Here is a 19,332-nt window from a genome sequence, read left to right as displayed (position 1 = left end):
TTCTGCTGTGTTTTTCAATGTTTTTATGAGTGATGATCACTCGTTGGTCTGATATGTGTATTGTGTCCAAATTTGGTGTCAATTCGTCCAGTGGTTTTTGAGTTATGCTAATCCCACAAATGAACATTACATTTTTATTTATATAGATTTACTGAATGATCTGTTTAACACATTTTTATCCTATTTAAATTATTTTATTCTTTTGAGCTGGAATTGTTTTAAATATTGTTTTAATTGTATGCTACCTTGAGGTCTCTGATTTTACCGGAGATCTCACAAGAGAGGGTGGAATTATACATTCACTAATTCATTAAATTCAAAGAAGTATGAAAGCATTCAGTATTAGCATTCAGGTTCACACAATTTCAAGTGGAGTGGATACAAATATTTCACCCCAAAGATGGCACAGAGAGCAAATTCATCAAGCATCCCTGCATAATAGCATTCCTTGGTTCACAGACAGTATACAGAGAGAACAGATAAAATAATGGATTAACATCAGTTCCCTGAAGCAACAGATTTCAAGGTTTATCTTTTTATAGGGGATAATTTCTAAGGTTGTCTGCTTTGGAACCCCTTCTGATCAGCTATGGAACTTTGACATGGAGCTGAGGAATCTGTTGCATATACTTTGATACATACATGTTCAGAATGAGTACCTTCATTGTCCACTAAAATATAAGGTTTCCACATGCAGAACTCTGTTACAACTCCTCATTCATCACCAGCAGATTTTTTTAAAAATTACTGGGATAGCATTCTCCTGAGTGGCCATTATATGTGTATAGAGAGCAGAAGCATCAGGAAAGCATCTGGAATAGCCAGGTTCTGACTCAATGGCATCTTCCAGCAAGATTCTGGGACTTGAAAGTAGGTACCATCAGTGTATATCTGGTAATATGGCATGGGCTGTTTGAAGAATTATGGCAGCAAAACTCTCGAGTCATGGCAGGTTACTGAGGAAAGTGGAAGAGAATGCCAACCTCTGCAATGACCGTGTAAGACATACACAGATGGAAGATGGACTTATGCTTGCATGTATCACTAACTGGATGTCACTTCCACTGTGGAAAAGAATGGAAGCCAAAGGCTGGTACACCTTATTTACTCAAGTAAATTGAGCACATGCATGTTTGGCTCCTACAGATGTTAAAATTAAATAAAGTTGTTCTCTGTTGGTCCAGAAGGCAGGAATACAGCGAGTGCACAGAAACTACAGGGAAGGAGATCTCAACTAAACATTAGCAATGACTTCTCAACCAAGTGACAGCTGTTCCACACAGTTCTTGTGGGTTTTTTGGGGCTATATGGCCATGTTCTAGAGGCATTTCTCCTGACGTTTCGCCTGCATCTATGGCAAGCATCCTCAGAGGTGAGGTCTGTTGGAACTGGGGAAAAGGGGTTTATATATCTGTGGAATGACCAGGGTAAGACAAAGGACTTTTGTCAGTTGGGCTAGGTGTGAATATTTCAACTGACCACCTTGATTAGCATACAATGGGCTGACTGCGCCTGGAGCAAACTCTTCTTGAAAGGTAATTAGATGTCCCTGCCTGTTTCCTCTCTGCTGTTTTTGCTGTTGCAATTTTAGAATTTCTTAATACTTGTAGCCAGATTTTGTTCATTTTTATGGTTTCCTCCTTTCTGTTGAAATTGTCCACATGTTTGTGGATTTCAATGGCTTCTCTGTGTAGTCTGACATGGTGGTTGTGAGAGTGGTCCAGCACTTCTGTGTTCTCAAATAAAATGGTGTGTCCAGGTTGGTTCATCAGGTGCTCTGCTATGGCTGATTTCTCTGGCTGAAGTAGTCTGCAGTGCCTTTCATGTTCCTTGATTCTTGTTTGGGCGCTGAGTTTGGTGGTCCCTATGTAGACTTGTCCACAGCTGCATGGTACACGGTAGACTCCTGCAGAGGTGAGAGGATCCCTCCTGTCCTTTGCTGAACGTAGCATTTGTTGGATTTTCTTGGTGGGTCTGTAGATAGTTTGTATGTTGTGTTTCCTCATCAGCTGTTCCACAGTTAATACACTGAACTAATGTCCATCAAGGACACTGTCATTGTATCCTGCATTCTAGAACATGCTTGCAATAGGCAGCTGGGTTTACTGACCTCCAAGGTCCCGCCCAACTCTATGATTGCAATGCTGACATTATTTCTAAGCAGGGTATTGGAAATACATAATTTCAACACAGCTAAAGCAAAATAAATGTGCCCTGTCTGGAAGTTATATGAATGTATTAACAGTGGCTTTAATAATTAAAACCTAGTTGAGATGGGGTAGTCAGCTTGAAGAGAAGGGGTAGCCAAACTATGACGGCTCTTGTCAGAATAACTATCTCATTGCTATGAACTGTCAAATAATGAAGGGAATAAAAATTGGAGGGACTGAAAAACTGAAAAGTAAAATGTAGCTGTACTAAAGACAGCAACAAAAGTGGTACCCTAAAGGTGTAGCTTTAATCGTTGTCTTGTGGGAGGAAATGACAAAGTAGAGAAATGCAAAGCTGAAACTTCACAATAAAAGAACTATTAATTCAGAGGTACAGTTGCATACATTGAAAAGTAATTAAATACCTCTAACTACTACATATCTCTGAACAAGAACATGTAATGGAGAAAGATAGCCAATGATCAGGGAAACACCATCAGTTAACTTTAAGGATCACATATACATAGGGATTGATTAAAGTTATAACTCCAAGACCCAGGAAAATAGTTGACTACCAGAATTTTTTAAAGTAACTATTTTTCCATGGTGGTGCATTGGGTTAAACCACTGATCTGCTGAGCTTGCTGACCAAAAGGTTAGCAGTTTGAATCTGAGAACGGAGTGAGCTCCCACTGTTAAGCCCAGCTTCTGCCAACCTAGCAGTTGGAAAACACGGCAAGTGTGAGTAGACCAATAGGTACCACTTCTGCAGGAAGATAATGGCACTCCATGCAGACATGCTGGCCACATGACCTTGGAGATATCTATAGACATTGCCGGCTCTTCGGCTTAGAAATGGAGATGAGCACTACCCCCCAGAGTCGAACACAACTAGACTTAATGTCAGGGGAAACCTTTACCTTTACTATACTATTTTCCATTAGTTTTTTTCAATGATAGGTTGAAATGGTACTGTTTAGTTACTTTGAGGGGGATAATTCATACAGTGGTATGAAGCAAGTGTAATGTAATGATCCTCTTCCACAGTTTAGTGAAGTTGTGTAGAAGACGTATCCAGCTTGTTTTTAGCTGCTCAAGGCCCCTTCCACACAGCTGAATAAAATCCCACATTTTCTGCTTTGAACTAAAAAATATGGCAGTGTGCACACAGATAACCCAGTTCAAAGCAGATACTGTGTGGAAGGGCCCTATGAGATGGGCACAAGAACCAATGGATTCAAATTTCAAATTTCAATAACGAAGATTCCAGCTGAAAATTACAAAGAGTTTTTTCCCCTGAGAGGTGTCTGACAATGGAACAGGCTGCTTTGGAGAGTGGTGGACTCTTTGGGTGTCTTTCAGCAGAGGTTGGATGAGCATCTTTCAGTGACACTTTACTTAGGCATTGCTGAATGACAGAGAGTTGAGCTATATCATCCTTGTGGTATCTCCCAGCTATGTTTCTATGATTCTAACCTTTTACTGGTCATATTAACAGGTTCCCATTTTTCCAGAGAAGATCCAGGAAGGTCTAATTTGCCTCCAAAATTGGTGCAGAATAAACTCTTTGAAAATATTTGTGGAAGTAGCTGGATGAAATCCATTTCAAAGCTGATGAGAACCTGAAATCTCATCTCATCACTAGGAAGGATCTAAAACAGTTGATATTTCGATGAGAGATTGACAAACATTTAAATGCTTACCTTGGATTACCTTGGAAATTAATAAAAATGTGCACAATATCCAGACCTCAGGTGATCCAATGCAAGGTTTAATTCCTCCTGAGGTTTTCTTAACACCTACACAGCAAAACAGGCCTGTGTTTTAGAAATGCAAAGAACCTTGTTTCTTCAACTTCTGCTTGAATTTCCCAAAAGCAAGTCCTCAGACCAAAGGTTCTCTTGGGTGTCACCTGTCAAGGCAGTTTGTATTTGTTCCTGTTTAGCATTGCTATGAACACATCCAGGTTTTTAAAGCAGTGGTTGTAGCACCCCAGCCACAAAATGTGCTAAGGTAATGTGGAATAAAACAGTGTGAAAGAAACTTACTGAAAGAAAACTAACTCCTTTCTACTCTTCTTCATCTTGCTCAGGAAAAACAAAGAAGCCATGACCCTGTGGATGCATCAAGACATCGGAGCCTTTTAACTTTGTGAAAATCTGTTTAGATAGCTCACTCAGAGGGCAGATTTATGTCCAGAAAATTTGGAGTTGCTTACAAAAAGGATGAGAGTAATTTATTTTCCTGTTACTGGTCTGCCACATGAATGAGATAAGATCAGCTAAAATATTCAAGAGAAGCCAGCCATTTCTCACAATTTTGTTCTGTCTTTCCCCCTCTTTTCCCCCTTCCCCTCTTTGAGACCAGTTACCTATTTAACTCCATCCTGTCAATTAAGCTGGAGGAAGGGGAAGGGGGGAAGGGAAGGCAAAGAACTAATTAGGCAACTGTGTAATTTTAATTAGCTGTTTTGATAATTAAACTAATTAGTTCCCCTGTGTTTCCACAATATGTGGTGGACTGGTTTTGATACCGCGGCTTCAGAGTTCCATTCCATTAGTTAATTAGTCACTTTTGCATTAGAAAGCTTTATTAATGGCCTTAATTTGCAGTTGAAATGAGAAATCTGCTGTCAATAATTTGGATAATTGCCTACTGTTTGATTATAAAGTACAAAAGTAGCAGCACACCATTACATATGCAAATCCCAAGGGTTATTTCCTGGATGCTTAGCTTTCTTGATCTACATTTCATCCTCTCCCGGTTTCTGGGTGTTTTTTTTTTTCTTGACCCTGTTAGGGGGGAAAGAAGATCCAGCTTATTAAAGAAATGAAGGCCTTCTCCCCCCATGTCCTGTACGCTGTGTCTGCTTGTGCCTGCAATTGTTCAAGTTATTGCTTGCTTTGTACCTAATTAGTGTCCTTGGATTTAAATGAACAGCTCTGTATACACCTCTAGCTCCTGCAGCCATGTTTGTGCATTGAATAATTGATTCTACTCTGCTAATCAGATAGGGACATAATGAGCCAGTTTAATTAAATGGGGATCTAACCTGGTGAACACTGGGAAAATATTTGCTCATTTACTTAGTAAAAGGCCACAGTTGCTTTTTCACTGGATGGAAAGGGAAGGTGACGGAAAGTAAAGCAGACTCCGGGAAAAGAGGGGGAAAAACGAAAGCAGAAACAATTCGTCGCTTGTCTACCCCAAGCAAATCAGGGTACTTGAATCGCAAAAGTTTTTTCTCATATGTGCCACTAAAAAAATAAAAGGAAGAAAGAAAGCTTAATCAAAGGGCCAGAAGACAGTGAAACTGCTGACGGGTTTTCCCTGCCTCTCCCAAAGGTGTCAGCATCACTTTCCTGCTATGCTCTAAGAGACAGGTTGCTTGGTCTTTCCGCCCTTGGTGATTTACAGAGAGAATTTTTCAACCCAGTTGGCTGCCATTTGGTTCCCTTGTTAACTCCATAAGGTAAGACTCCATAAGTGGTAGCTTATGTCCGTAGCAATCTATGGTATTGTGGAAGGTGGGTGCCGGGGAGGGGATGACTTGCCTTTGGGCACTTAAGCACTTTTGTCTCTGGATCAAAGTCTTGCGATACAGACATTGTTTATCTGAACTGTCAGGGTGCAGTAGAAGAGAGTGGTGGACTTAATCATTTCTGAGATAATCAGATGATGGGATCAAATGGAAGTGTTATTTACTGAAAACAAGCTCTGCCTATGGCTGCCTGAGAATGGTTGGATTGGGGACAATAGGGACTCAGATGTAGAATGGTTTCCTGCTTTTCCGTGTGCAGCTCTCTCATTGGATCTTCTGCATGGTGTACATGGTGACTTCCTGCATTACTGAATCAATTACAATCCCACCATGTACAAAGAGCACAGGGCTGGCCACCTAAAATGGTATCCTGCTGTTGAGTTCTACCTTCTTCAATGTACCAGTGGTCCTTGCTTTTGCTCTGACCTCATTACATTCTGTGGTTTTGAAACATTAGAGAGGCAGTAGAAGAGAATTTGGGAAAAGGCACATTCTAGCATTGTCAGGGCATGAAGTACAATGGGCAAATACTGCTGATTGGAAACAAAACTTACTGTTTTGTTTTCTTTGGAAGCTGTGTTCTTTGTTATGTTTAGTTCCACCCAAATTTCATAACAGGAAGTTTAGCAAGAATTACACACATCTGACTGAGATAAATGGAGATCTTACTGCTATGTGAATTTCAGTAGGACCCAACTATCCCTTGATCTGTTGTGTAGAAAATTTGGAGAAGGACTCAAGCTTGGTAGTAAATCATATGCGTTGCCTGAAAATTGTATAAAATTGGTTCCCAGATCTTCAAGTAAACCTGAAAAACACACTTGTCTGAAACCCCAGAGAAAACTTTCTCGTTAGTGCAGAGAAATATAATTGATATGCATCAAATGGATCAGTGATATGATGGCATATGGTAGAGTCCTAAATGAGCAACAGGATTACTTTATGAATCCAAGATGCTGGTGGAATGCTCTAACTAGTGCTCACAAAAACGGAGAGGGCAAGAAACCCATGCCAGCATGTTGTGGTCTTTTTATAAGGTCTATTCATTTACAAGCTGGGCACAAGGTCAGAAAACATCAAGAAGGGGAGGCACATCTAGTTCTTCCAGACTAGCTGGTGGAAAATTTCATCCTGCAATTTCCAAATATCCTAGGAAATTGGCCGATGGATAATACTGAAGCAGATGATATCTGCTTCCAGTTTACAACTGACGAGAGCCATAATAATACTGCCATTTTAAATGTAGGTGGAGGAGAAGCAAATCTTCAGAATGGAAAGATGATTGCAGTCTTTAACTGCCAAGGTGGAAAAAGAAATACCCACATTTTCCAATGACAGCTTAAGTGAAACAGAGGGTTTTGAGCACATCATCTGAAGTGGGGGCTGATAGAGAAAAGCAAATTCCAATTAAACCTCTCTCTCTCTCTCTCTCTCTCTCTCTCTCTCTCTCTCTCTCTGCATTGTGTGTGCGTGTATTCAAATTGCCCATCAGACAAACTTTACCTGTAGGGCTGAGCCACAGAATCAACATGGTCCCCATCTGCTGGGGTGTTCTAGGATGAAATAGCATATTGACCCTGAATCCATACTCAATGTAAAAAGCAATTGTTATTCCGCCACTGTAACACCTTGTTGCCAATGGCGATGTAATTAAAGCAGTGAGGACTCATTTTCCATTCTTATCTCTTAAGCTCGTCTGAATCAGAAATTGTCTGTGGTAACTGAGAAAAAAAAATGTACCACCAGGCTGTATGTTTATTTATGATTTTGGAAGCATCTGTGTGTGTGTGTGAATAGAATGTTCATCTTTTCTATTTTCAAGCTTGTGCATGTTTATATATGTGTGTCCGTGTACAAATGGTGCACCTGTATATGTGTGGTTTTTAATGTCTCTCACCCTCCCATACACACAGAGAGAAAGAGAGATCCCTGTATAGGGATATATGCACACCCGGCTCAGATGCGCACTCACAGTTTAAATTTTTTACTCACCCCCTTTTCTCCTCTATTAAAATTCCGAATGGCTAAGAGGATTTTCTCAATTTAGTCATACTTTTAATCTTCGCTGAAATGAGTGATGACTTCTTATAATAAAAAGTTGACAGGCTTACATTGCGCACCGGTGGATTAGTTTCCCTTGGTGATGAGGTTTTCTTTTGTGCTCCGTGTGTCTGTTTGATGGAGGTTTAACAGAAAGCATTTTGGCAGAAATTGGATGCAGCAGGGATCATCTGGAGATGGCTGCTGCTCGATATTAACTGCACACAGTAACTTTTTTTTCCTCCTTCTACTTTTCCCCCCTCTTCTTCTTCTCTTCTCCCCTTCCCTCATCATTTGCCAGGTGACAGAAACAGCCAAAATATTATCTTCTCCCCCCCCTTTGCCCCCACCCACCCAGTTCATCTCTCCCTCTATTCAGAAAAGAAACGAAACCGTAAAAGGAGAAGGGTTAATTAAAAGATTAAATATCCCTGCACATTCCGGTCAAACGTCTTTAAATATATTTATTTTGCTTTGGGGTATTGTTTAATGAAGGCATAGGTAAAGCATTCACTCAAAAAAGATATCAGACCTGGTTCTGTAGAAGAAAAGAGAATTCTTTGATCTTTCATAAGGAGAAAAAAAACCTTATTGGAGAATAGGGATGATTTTTCTCTGGGGCATCTTGAAAGACAACAAAGTGATGTTTCAAATTTTCCACATGCTAGGTTTCCTACATTAGGGATTCTTTTCTCCTCTTATATTTGGTCATAGCATTTTGATACGTGTATCTCCATGGTAGTGTCTAGCCGACATGGTTGGCTCTAGAACGAAATATGCTGCTGGGTATAAGCTTCACTATGTCCACTTGTTTTTCTGGAGAATACTCCCTGAAATGAGTCCAAGCAAAATCATATTTGTGTCCATGCCAATCATAGCCATATTAGTCCTTTTCTTTCAGTTTGTTCCAAAGAGATAATTATCTACTCCACAAATATGCTTTCATCATGGGCATGTGGGAACAAGCTATGTGGATGGGTCAAAAAGGAATACCTCCATCGCTCTAACTTTTTTTTTTTTCACGGCTACTGGACTATCTATGCATGATATGATAGAGGTAACCTTACTCTATTGATATAGTCTTTTCTTTTTCCGATTGACGGATTAGAACCATGAATATGAAGCTAAAAGAAAGAGTCATCATTGAATTTCTGGCAAAAGAAGGTTTTGCACCCAAGGAAATCCACAATTACTTGAAGAGTGTTTATGATTTGGCCCCTTCTGACTTTTACCTGTTTGGACCTCTGAAAGACAACCTATGTGGTTTCAGATTCAGTTACTTGAATTATGTTAAAAGAGCTTCGAAACCATGGGTCATGAAGCAAAACCTTGAATTTTTCCAAAATGGTTTTGATGCCTGGGTTAATTGATAGCACAATTGTGTACAAATTGATGGTGACTATGTTGAACAGTAGTTTTGTGTAGAGGACAGTTCAGGCTATGATCTGTAGCAATTTCTGCTGTTATATGTTCATTCATAACATTTTTATGACACAAGAGGCAAAACATTTTGACCCACCCTCGTACAATGGATAGAGTATCTTGTGCCAACTCACAATGATCATGATCTATGAAACTTCACAAGCCTTTCCCCATAGTGCTAGATTTAGGTGTATATTCCTGCATAACAGGAAGTTGAACTAGATGTCCCTTGTAGTTCCTTCCAACTCTATGATACAATGTGGAGGTCCAAACATGTGGCCTCCTTCTATTTCAACAAGGGACCCCTTCACATTACAGAATGATAGTGACATTGTTCCACTTTAACTGCCATTGTTTCATCCTATGGAATCCTGTGAGACATATTTAGGGAGGAGTATTTAGCATTCTCGGTCAGTTGCCCCATACTGCAAACGTCAGGTTTCCTGAGGATAGGACCATGGCAGTTAAAGTGGAACAATAGTCTATAATTATGTATTGTGAATCGGCACAAGGGAAAATTGAAGCAATTATTTACTGTGAGTATCACCATCATCCGACAGTTTACGTGCATAGTGAAGAGAAATATCTCCTATTCCATCACCCATATGAAACAAGTGGTTGAAGAATCAATGTTCAGAAATCCATATAGGTATGAATTAAATTTTATTTGGATCAAATAATACTAAGGTGTTTTCTCATGACTTCTCTTAAGAGTAGAGCCAGTGGTGCCCTTCATATCAGTGGGGTTGGAGAATCGCTCCATCTTGTTCCAACATTCAATGGACTATCCAAACTTCTGAATTGCATCTCCAAAAGCCTGATCCCCCATGTAGAGATGATCAGCTAGTTGTGTTCTTCCATAAATGGACTTATATATTTACAGTGCAGAGTAAAGTCAGTTTGATACCAATCCAAACTACAAATCCTGGGGTGTGTAGTTTGCTGAGTTACTTAGAATTCCATAGTGGACTCCCCTAAACTACTGCTTTAGAATGCTCTAGAAGAGATTCTAGGCACACCACAGACTACAAATTCAAGGGTTCCCCAGGATGAAGTCATGACTGTTTAAAAAAGGATTAAAGTGATGTAACTCTGTAATGCACATATGTCCTGTCTAGGGTCATAGCCAGACGGGGGGGGGGGGGGGGGTTAAGGCTTCAACCCCCACCCCAAATGTGTCAGGTTAAAAAAAAACCTTGTTTACTCATGAATTTTAACCAGTTAACCAATTCATTAGAAAATCAGGTTTTTTTAACCAGACACGTTTTTGGGAGGAAGGGGGTTGAATCCTTAACCCTGCCCCCCATGGCTACCTGTGTCTGTCTATGGTGTGGCCTACTCCCATATGTAGTGCCCTGTGTAAACTCAAAATTAATTCTGGTAGGGTTGGAAACCCCTGCAGAACTTTGAAGGAAACTATGTGGGGGGCTGTGAGAAGAGGGAAAAAAGTTGTCACATCAGCAGACATTGTATGGCAGGATGTTGGATGCCAAACTGTCTTTATGAACACAGATGAAAAGATCCTCCACCTCGAAGAACTATGCTTATTCAGTCAAAAGCAAGGGATAGCAACTTGTACTACATATGAATAGGATGCACATTAAAACGGATAAAGACAATATACACACATCTAATAGTTATTTTAGATCATAGTTTTAAATGTGTTTTCATGCTAATTGTATGAAGTATTTAGTTTATACTACCTGTGGTTGTTTGCGAATAGGTGCATAAATGAGACAAAACCATCCTGCCATTTCTATAGATGCATAGTCAGGTTTGCTATCCCAGCCAACCCAACTTCTGGAAATCTAAACAAAAGAGGGAAATCAATTCCCTCTGAACCTGAATGTTCATCTTGTGGCATAAGTGAAAACCATATTATGTACTAATATACTGTCAACATGTTCATTGCCAATATGATATTTTGGTTACATTGGCTCAAATGGGTACTAAAGCGTTTTGCCGTATTTTCTATTAAGGCTGAACTAGTTTGGGACCCGGCAGCAACTGTAAGTTTCACTATCGTTGGAATTGGTGAATCACTCTCGGATTTGTTAGACCTTTACATGGACTACCCAAGCTGCAGAACCCTATCTCCAAAATAGGTTCACAACCTTGGACAGCTCTCTTGAATGGCTGAGTTGAAGGTAGAATTTCAGCAAGTATTGCTTGTCATGCAACTAGATCACAAGCAACACCTGTGGAATGCCCTCTTCTATACAGTTATTAAAGGTACAGGAGCCCTCTCCAGTTTTCCCTCTGGCAACTCTCCTCCAGCAACAGCTTCTGGCTCTCAAAAAAGAGCAATACACAAGTATTCAATTTTTTATGTCATAAAGGAATAGGGGAATTTTCTGCCTCAAGTGTCAAAATAACTAACTGGCCTTGGGTAGTGTTCACCTGGAATGGGGTATCATTTTGTTCCTCAGGCAACAAAATATCTTGGCTTGTCCAAACTGCAGAGCCTAGTTTATCAAGTTGCACTTTCTATGCTGATTTTATTCAATCCATAATTAATATATTCCAGTTGGTCCTACAAGTTGAACTGGATGTACAGTGGAACCCAGATTTGATGCAGAAGCCCTTCACATTCTTGTCCCTTAGCTTGGAACTCAGGGCACATCCAGACAGCATCTAAAGTGTGTGCTTTCATGTTTTCCCCTGGGGTGTCCAGAAGACATCTCAGTTAAACACGGCTGCATTCGGCACAAAGCAGGAAAACTCTGTTTTGTGCCGAAGTAATTTGATAGTGAATGGGATCCGTGCCTTCTTGAAAGGTGTGGGGCGAACCCACTATGGCCGGACTTCTGATTCAGCCTAGGAATCCTCGAGGGCACCCATACCCCCCCAATCCCACCCCACCCCTCAAAAATAAAAAAGGATACTCACCGGGAGCCTTTTGGCTTCTCCTCCTGCCTGAAGGAACATACTAACGATGCCCCAAAAGAAGAGGGGCCCAAACCACTCCTGGCGCCCCCTATCTTTTTGTGTGTCATTGGTTTGTTCCTTCACGTGGGAGGAGAAGCTAAATGGCTCCCAATGAGTTTCTTTTTTATTTTTAAGAGTTTTTTGGGGGGAGGGGTTGGATGGCCGCATGTCATCCCAGAAATATTTGGGTAAAGCCAATGGGTAAAGCCCATTTCCCCCCAACCTGTGTGGATTTAAACCCACACCAAAGTGGGTTCAATGTATGTGTGGAACTGCCCTTAGGCACTTTTCCACTACTCAATTATACTGCTATATAGTTGCTATGATAACATCCTATGGAATTCTGGGATTTTCAGCTTAGGGACAGGAATTTAGAATCCTCTGCCAGAGAGCTCTATGATCCATCAAACTACAAACCTGAGGATTCCATTAGAGCCAGCCATGACCAGCAAAGTGGCATCATGGCATTTGAACTATATAGTGTGAAACTGCCCCAGTCCTTCATGTAACCAGAAACCAGTGAGGCTAGATTATAACCTACTTCCCCAAGCAATAAGCTGATATTAATTCAAGATCTGTAGTGACTAGAAATTACAAAGGAACAGAAGGAATACAAATACAAGGCAATATTATGATATGGGGATCCTTTAAATAAAACTAATTGAACGTAAATAGATTCAGATAAATGTATCTAAATACTTTTTTTCGGATCACACAGGAAAATCTACACTTTCTTTAGTATGGTTCCACTTCACAGACAGAAGAAAAAATAACATTCTTGGCAGTATTCAGATCTTTCTTCTGATAGCTGCGTCATATTTTTTTCTTGATGGTTCTTCTGCTAGATTTTGTAGCCAAAGCACACAAATCATTAATGAAAACTGCAAGAGCTCTTCAGAAATCAAAGTTTAGGACTTGGCAAGGTGCCCAAATTAACAGACTTTCTGCCCTGCTTGTTTAGTTCTATACTAACTTTGACCTTGCTTCATCGACAAGTATTTCCCAGATGACTTTGGTTTATTCAGTCTTTCTTAAAGGGTTTTATTTTGACCAACCTATTACACCTCAAAAGTGAAAAACGGTATTGCATAATGTAATGCAGACCCTAAAAAATAGAATCAGATCCTGATGTCAGGAGAACAGCAAACACTGTCAGTAGCTACTGTCATGGACCAGATATCATTTCTTTATTAAGGCCCTTTCCACACAAACATATAATCCAGTATATCAAGACAGATAATCCACAATATCTGCTTTGAACTGAATTATCTGAGTCCACACTGCTACATAATCCAGTTCAATCTGGATTTTATACAGCTGTGCAAGGGGCCTTAAGTTCGAACCAGTGTATAGATGAATTACTCTGCAGACACCTTTTCATTGCAGAATTAATGCAATTTGACACCACTTTGACTGCCATGGCTGAATGGTATGGAATTGTGGAAGTTGTAGTTTTAGAATCATAGAATCACAGTTGGAAGATAACCAGTCCAACCATCTGCCATGCAGGAATGCACAACCAAAGCACTTCCTATAGATGGCCATAAAGTCTCTGTTGAAAAATCTCCAAAGCAGAAGACTCCATCACACTCCCAGGCAACAGATTCCACTTCCAAGCAGCTCTAACCATCAGGAAGTTCATCCTAATGTTAAGCTTGAATATATTTTTCCTGTAGCTTGAATCCATTGCTCTATATATGAAATAGTTCAATGACTATTGAAATGACTCTGGATTAGGATTTCGAACTACGTGGTTTTAATGAATTGTTTTAGTGTCTAATGTTTGAGGTTTTTTATTTTTTTATTTTAATGTATTTGTTTATTTATTGCATATATTTGTTGTTGTTCATTCGTTCAGTCGTCTCCGACTCTTCGTGACCTCATGGACCAGCCCACGCCAGAGCTCCTTGTCGGCCGTCACCACTCCCAGCTCCTTCAAGGTCAGTCCAGTCACTTCAAGGATGCCATCCATCCATCCATCTTGCCCTTGGTCGGCCCCTCTTCCTTTTACCTTCCACTTTCCCCAGCATAATTGTCTTCTCTAGGCTTTGCTGTCTCCTCATGATGTGGCCAAAGTACTTCAACTTTGTCTCTAGTATCCTTCCCTCCAGTGAGCAGCCGGGCTTTATTTCCTGGAGGATGGACTGGTTGGATCTTCTCGCAGTCCAAGGCAGTCTTAGAACTTTCCTTCAACACCACAGTTCAAAAGCATCTATCTTCTTTCGCTCAGCCTTCCCTAAGGTCCAGCTCTCACATCCGTACTACAGGGAATACCATGGCTTTGACTATGCGGATCTTTGTTGCCAGTCTGATGTCTCTACTCTTTACTATTTTATCGAGATTGGACATTGCTCTCCTCCCAAGAAGTAAGCGTCTTCTGATTTCCTGGCCACAGTCTGCATCTGCAGTAATCTTTGCACCTAGAAATACAAAGTCTGTCACGGCCTCCACATTTTCTCCCTCTATTTTCCAGTTGTCAATCATTCTTGTTGCCATAATCTTGCATATATTTATGTGGCACCAAACCAACCCCAACTGTTTTTATATAGATGCAAAATTTATAATAAAGAATATTTAAACAAATTGTTGCCTACCATAAGGCCGCACTGAGTCTCCTTTGGGGTGAGAAGGGTGGGGTAAAATGTGGTAAATAAATATATCCTAATGTCTAGAGAAGCAGAAAACAAACTTGCTTCATCTTCAATATGACATTTTTTCAAATAATTAAATATGGTTTTCATCCCCCTCTGCAGTACCTGTTTTCCTCCCTCTCAGTCACCCCTAGTATGCATTTGTACTTTGAATACTATGTCAGCGATGGAGGCCTCTAGATCTTGATACATGCTAATAAAGCTATAACAGTGCAAAGGGCCTCAGGGCTTGATCTGGATCCAAGCCACAGGACAGCTGGGAAATTGATCTGGTTATCCCTAACACAGGATGTATTTGAAAAAGCCATCATTAATAAGAGGAGCCCTGCTAGATCTCAGACTAAAGGCCTATCCAATTTAAGGTCCTGTTCCCACAGTGCATACCCAGGTGGTTTTAACAAAGCCATTAGCAGGACCCAAATACAATAACACCCTCTTATGATCTCGCAACTGGTACCGAGCATCAAATTGGAAGTGCAAACCTATTATCCTCCAGAAATTTGTCTAGTCACATTTTCCACCATCCATACTGGCATCACTATGGAGTGATTATTTTTATGTATGCCAGTTACTTCAACAACTTGGCCAGTTTGTTCAACAACTGTTTCTTCAGTGATAACATATATGCCATTTTGTTCAACAATAAATATCAGACATAGTTGGGGAGGCAAATGCATTTGAATTGTGGTTTCAGTGTTTGACATACTGAACAACTCTATCATTGTGTTGTTATTTATACCCTACTTTTCATCATAGAAGTTCAGGAAGTTGTCTTTTACGCACCTGAATGCACACAGATAGTTATAAGTTATCTGAAATAAATAAATCAATAATGTGCATGTAATAAATATGACGTGAGTCTAAATTGTCATTACCACTGTATGTCAGACAGCAAGTGAGGACAGTCCTGCTTTCCTTGTCAAGTTTGAAGAATTTACAATCCGTAATTTAAACACTCAAGAGATCTTTGGAGCTTGTCAGTCTAGTTAATGAAGCCTCTTCTTTGTCCCTGTTTCACACAAAATCTGACTTTCTTTAAAGACCTTTTAAAGCACAGCTCTCAATTGCCCAAATAAGCTCTCTTCTTGAAGGATAAATAATCCAATAACACCTTTTATCTGCTTTTATCTACTTTATTTGCCTGGGTTTGTCTCCCTGTGTGTATCTCTGAAGGACTGATCATTCAAAGAAGAGTACTGGAATCGTCAACATTTGTAAGAAAGGTTGCTTCTCTAATTAGTGGAATCATTGGGCAAAGCTTTCATTGATTAATCAGAGGGGTTGAGACTGAAAGATACAACATTTTTAAGGGCTTTCTGGTTGTGAGTGTGTTCCTGTAATGAAACCAAAGAAGGGGGCGGCTTTTGATTCTAATACTGAGAGGTATTATTATTTTTTTATTTTAGTGACAAAAACACAGTATGACACAGAAAATGAGATATATATGCTGGATTTCGTATCACAAAATCACAAGTCGAACACTTCCCCAGCGTTTAGGACTGTGTGGTGTTTTCTCGAAGGATGCGCGCAGATCCAAGTAAGGTGGCCTTTTGCAGTTGACAGATCATGATTTTGTCAATGTTTATTTGTTTTCAAAATGCCGGCTGAGATTCATTGGAAATAATAATAATAATAATAATAATAATAATAATAATAAATAATGTCATCAACAACAACAACAACACTAATAATAATAATAATAATAATAATAATAATAATAATAATAAAGAAGAAGAACACGCAAAAATACTGTGGGACTTTCGAATCCAGACTGACGAGGTTTTGGAACACAATACACCAGACATCACGATTGTGGAAAAGAAAACAGTTTGGATTATTGATGTCACCATTCTAGATGATAGTCGCATTGAGGAAAAACAACAGGAAAAACTCAGCCATTATCAGGACCTCAAAATCGAACTGCAAAGGCTCTAACATAAACCAGTACAGATGGTCCTAATGGTTATCGGCACAATGGGCGCCATGCCAAAAGATCTCAGCTGGCATTTGGAAACAATAAACATTGACAAAATCATGATCTGTCAACTGCAAAAGGCCACCTGACTTGGATCTGCGAAAATACATCACACAGTTCTAGACGCTTGGGAAGTGTTCGACTTGTGATTTTGTGATATGTAATCCAGCATATAGATCTCATTTGCTGTGACATACTGTGGTTTTGTGTCAGTAAAATAATAGTAATAATAATCAACTGCACAATCCTAAATATGTCTGTTCAGAAATAATTTCCATTAAACTAAAAGGGACATATTTCCAGCTAAGTGGATATAGCACTAACATCTATGCTTACATCACGGTTGAAAATTATGCAGCCCTCTCAATACCATGTTGGACCTTCATTCTCATTGTTCCTCACCATTGTCTAGGCATCTCACATATCCTTTGAGATCTCAGAACAGAACATCCCCTGAAATAATGCAGCTCTCGCTGAACTCTTGTTGCATATTTTGAAGTAGATTAACCTATGTTGAATGTACTTTGTTGCTTTTTATTTGCTGAAAAGAAACCTCTAACCTATGTAAACCCTATCTCAGGGTTTTCTTAGCAAGATTTGTTCAGAGTGGGTTTGTAGTTGACTTTTTCTTTGGTTGAAAGAGTATAACTTGCTCAAGGCTATGAAACTAGTCAGAATTTAAACCCTGGCCTCCCAGTCCAACACTCTCACAACAGCATTATGGTGGCTCTCAAAGATCAGGATTATGAATAGTATTTACACTTTTATTTGCTAAAATAAAATTAAATCATTTAAAGAATATTCATCAAGTGCTGGTGTTAGGTAAGGCCCAATGGGACTGTAATAAGGTAACTTCAAACAATACATTACAAAAGAGATTTTGCTGGCTGCAGTCATCTCTCTGGAATCTTCTGCCTCTGATGCAAAGTGATGGATTACAAGTTGTTGCTTATAAAACTGTCTTACCCTTCTTTCCTGTGAAGCTTAGGCTAACCAAAAGCTTCTGTTGTCCTTTGGACTGATGGTATAAAATACTGCTATATGCAGCAGGTGCTAAGAATGTCTGTTTTTGGATTGCTTGGCCTAGGATTACCAGACAATGCCCCAAACCTCTAGTGACAGTAGAAAAGGGAATCCAGCAAGACAGTTCTATATAGGGAAATGGAATAAACCAACTAAGGCTGACCTCTGGGGGGTGTTATGCTCTACCCAAAAACCAATACAAAGGAAGGTGTCTACGCTATTGCGAAAATCTATGAACAGGGGAAACTAAGAAGGTGTCTACAAAGGAGAGGAAAAGGCAGTGCCAAAATTTCACACTCTGAATGCCACCATTTATACAAATCGGTTAGCAACAACTTGCAGTGTTTATAATAGACTCTGCTGAAAATGCTTCAGCTGTACTTCATAAAAAGGGGAAATTAGCCTGTTAAGCAAGCCTTGCAAATGCTGATTTATTATCATAAATGTTTGATTTTGTACTTATTTTGTATACTTCTATACTCAGGGTCACATAATAATTTTTCAGGCAAAAAGGGATCATGAGTGGAAAAAGTTTAAGGCCTGGAATAGAGGACTGCTGTTATATCACTGGTTAGTAGAGCTGGCAAAGAGACCATTGTGCAATGAGGCTGACATACAGCAGCATGTGCATCAGTCCCAACACCAATTGTGCCGTATCCTGTTATACATCTCAGTTCACTAATAGGGCTGCTACAATGTTAAGTATACACAAAGTTATGTAATATAGATTGTGATATAGGATTCTGACACTTATATTACTTTATTGTCTGGGGAATTTAAAATGGTTTCCTCAAGGCAAATTCTTCCAACAGCTCTCTTTGGCAAGTCTTCACATTCCCTCCTCTGCATTATCACAATGTCAGCAATATCTAAAAACAACTTGGATTTGAGGGGAAAACAGTGCCTAAGGAAGAAATTTAAATTTCTGAAATGTGTGGAGCACAATATATACTACGGGCACTTTAAGGCTTCCTTTAGAATACCTACCCCTCCATGATTTCCCTCTTTCAGTTGTTTTGCAAGAATGCAAGCCACCTGATCACAAACTTTCTCACTAGGTGAGGTGTAGTCTGTTTAAATTATAAACACTTTTTCCAAAGGGAATCTCTTTATAAAAATTAACAAAAGAAAAGTTGTGTCATTTTAGGTCTTCTTGCTAAGTGATGCCTCTCTGCTTTTATGGTGAGACATCCTGCTTCCCCTAGCTATGATTCCTACTAGCCACGCTAGTTGACAGCAAATTAGTGAATTCAAACAGTGCAAGAACCAAGGGGAAGTGATATAGAATGATCCAGGACCATACAGATGGTCAAATCATTGACAACCTTGCTCAAAGTCTGTTGAATCAGAGGCTTTTCAGAGACCCTACAGAGCTTCTTCCATTGAGCATTGACAAGACTGGGAAATGAAATGTACAGATATAGAATTGATGAAATATGGCTTCACAACAGCACAAGTGAGATTTACTATTTTCAGTAAATCTCAAGGTGCAATGGGTTAAACCTTTGTGCTGGCAGGACTGAAGACTGACAGATCACAGGTTCAAATCCGGGATGAGCTCCCTCTGTCAGCTCCAGCTCCCCATGTGGGGACACCAAAACA

The sequence above is a fragment of the Anolis sagrei genome, chromosome 5 (assembly GCF_037176765.1).
Source record: "Anolis sagrei isolate rAnoSag1 chromosome 5, rAnoSag1.mat, whole genome shotgun sequence".
NCBI classification, from domain to species: Eukaryota; Metazoa; Chordata; class Lepidosauria; order Squamata; family Dactyloidae; genus Anolis; species Anolis sagrei.
Note: the sequence above shows the minus strand (reverse complement) of the source record.